Below are 2,970 nucleotides of genomic sequence, written 5' to 3' on the forward strand. Positions count from 1 at the left end.
CATCACTGTTAAAGCTTTATTTTAATGTGCATACCTGTTTCAAGGAAACAAACATACATAATCTGGAATTCAATAGAATAATTCAGAATTGTTTAGTGTATAGTTGGCTACGAAGTACATATTAAATGTCTGTTAAACAACTGGAGGTTTCTAGAAGTTGTGTACATTTGTAAAATTCTGATACTCTTATAATCATGAAGTTGAACCTAATTTAAGAGTTAGACTTTTCCTTGAAATAGCTAATTCAACAAGTCTCTTTGGGTCAACCTGAGTGGGATGTGTCCTTTCCCATTTTCTTCAAAGTAGTTCTGTTCAATTCTTCTACAGAAAGCAAGGAGAATGGGGTAATTTTCCACCTTTTCAGAGAGTTCTTTGTTGGTCAACTGAGTGGTAAAGATTGTGAAGATACGGCCAAAGACTAGGGCTGCTTACTAAAGAAATAAGGTTGTATTCCTAGTCTTTGAGAAAAAAGCTTGACAGTACTGGTAAGCACTGGTAATCTTCTAAGACCGGATCCAAAGTCTTGTCACCCCATCCAATGGCTTTCATCTTGCCTTTGACTTCCCATTGTTTTTGATAAGCCAAGACGTGGTTCAGAGGCCAAGAACAAGGAAATCTGTATGGAGAGTGAGTGATCTCCCCTACAGTAGCTTCATCACACCACTGAAGACACAACTCTGCTGTCAACAACATATTATTGGTTAATTCCATGTAGGCTTTCATTTCTGCTTTTTGGGCTTCATCCAACCCATCACTAAGAGAATGACCCTTGGATTTTACGAATTGGACTATTGGACCAAGTTCTGATACCACTTGATTTACCACATGAATAAAAGGTACTTCACCAGATGGAGACATTATTTGGCATTTTCTCTGCAAACCACTACGAGCCGCTTTCACACATTTGCAAAAAGGCCTGAATGGCAAGTGAAGAAGCATTATCAGAAAGCAAAATTTGTTCCCCTTTCAGCTGCTGATAAAATGTAGCATCTCCAGGCCAAGGTTCTGTAGCTGAGACCTGGAAGACTAAGGCTTCAACCATCACAGACTTACTGACGGTGCGGCCCACGTAGGCCTTACCTTGTCCCTGCTGCTGTTCCTCCTCCTCCTTCTCCTCTGCTGCCTATGACTGCTGGTACTTCTGGGCTTCCACCCTTGCCTGCTCCCAGCGCTGGGTCTGCGGCGCCAGGAGGAAGCGGGGCTTGGCTCTTGCTGGACGCTCTCTCTCCCCTCTCCCTGCTGGACTATGGCATTACTGGCACATAGTATGCACTTAAAAATACTTGATTGATAAGACTGGCCTCACTAGAATGGAGAATATCTATTGGCACATAAGTTTGGAAAGGTAATTCGGAGCAAGAAACAAACAGAGAAGAACTGAAAGGCTTTGCTGGCAGAGTAACGAAAATGATGAAATGGGGGTGTTTAAAGAAGATAAATCAATCAATAATTACTAAGCATTTGTTATGTGTCAGGCCTTGAACTAACTGAGCACTGGGAATACAACAAAGGGGAAAAGAGAGTCCTTGTACTCAAGGACCTCACAGTTTAATGAAAGAGACAACATGCAAACAAGTATCTACAAAGCAAGCTATATACACGACACGTGGAAAGTAAATAAAAGAAGGAAGGCACTGGAAATAAGAAGGGTTGAAGAAGGCTTCCTGTGGATATGAGTTGGGACTTAAAGGAAGCCAGGGAGGTCTGGAGTCAGAGCAGGGAAGGGAGAGCATTCTAGGCATGACAAAGAAAACTCCTGGAGTCAAGAGATGAAACGACTTATTAGTTGAACAGCCACGGGGCCAGTGTCACTGGATTGAAGAGTATGTGGTAGGGAGTAAGGTATAAGAAAACTAGAAAGGTAGGAGGCGACAAGGTTATGAAGGGTTTTGAATGCCAAACAGAGCATTTTGTATTTACTCCTAGAGGCAATAGGAAGCCATTGGAATTTATTGATTAGGGGTAGGTAATATGATCATACCTATTTTAGGAAAATCACTTTAAGTGGCTGAATTGAGAATGGATTGGAGTTGGAGAAATTTGAGGCAGGCAGTCTCACTAGCAGGCTATTGCAATAATCTGGTATAAGGTGATGAGGGCCTATATTACAGTGGTGGCAGCATCAGAGGAGTGAAGAGGCATCTATGTGAGATGTTGAAAAGGTGAAATTGGTAGGCCTTGGCAACAGCTTGGATATGGGGATAATAGATAGCAAGGAATCCAGGATATCTCTTAGATGGTGAACTTGAGGGACTAGGAAGATGGTATTGCCTTTTATAGTAATAGGACAGGTTGTAGGGGAAGGATTTAGAGGGAAAGGTGATGAGTTATGTTTTGGACATGTTTAAGATGTCTACTGGACATCCAGTTCAAAATATCTGAAAAGCAGTTGGAAATGCGAGGTTGGAGAACAGCAGAGAGATTAGGGCAGGAAAGATAGATCTGAGAATGACTCATCAGCAGAGATGGTAATTAAATCTATGGAAGCTGAGATTTCCAGGTGCTGTAGCATGGAAGGAGAAGAGGACAGAAGCCTGAAGGACATCTACAATAAGAATGTGGAAGCTAGAGGAGGATCGAACAAAAGAGACAAAGGAGAGGACAGATAGGTAGGAGAAAAACCAGGAGAGAGTGGTATCTCAAAAACCTAGAGAGAAGAGAGTATCAAGGAGAAGAGAGTGATCCATAGTGTCTGAGGCTGCAGAGAGATCAAGGACAATGAAGGCTGAGAAAAGGCCATTGGGTTTGGCAAGTAAGAGAACATAAATAACTTTGGAGAGAGCAATTTTGGTGGAATGGTAAGGTTGGAAGTCAGATTGTAAGGGGTTAAGGAGAGAATGAGAGGAGAAAAAGTGAAAGCACCTATTGTAGATGACCTTTTCAAGGTGTTCAGCTACAAAGGGCAGAAGAAATAAAGAATGATAGTTAGCAGGGATAGAAGGATCAAGAGAGGGTTTGTTTTTTTTTTTT

The 2,970-nt window shown here is 41.8% G+C and overlaps 1 pseudogene; it reads right to left on the minus strand.

Moving 5' to 3' along the window:
- Positions 1-239: 239 nt before the first annotated feature.
- The window catches only part of LOC114027003, a 62,847-nt pseudogene continuing 60,116 nt past the window's right edge, over positions 240-2,970 (minus strand).

Source organism: Vombatus ursinus, unplaced genomic scaffold (genome assembly GCF_900497805.2).
Source record: "Vombatus ursinus unplaced genomic scaffold, bare-nosed wombat genome assembly UNPS02014848.1, whole genome shotgun sequence".
Taxonomy (NCBI): Eukaryota; Metazoa; Chordata; class Mammalia; order Diprotodontia; family Vombatidae; genus Vombatus; species Vombatus ursinus.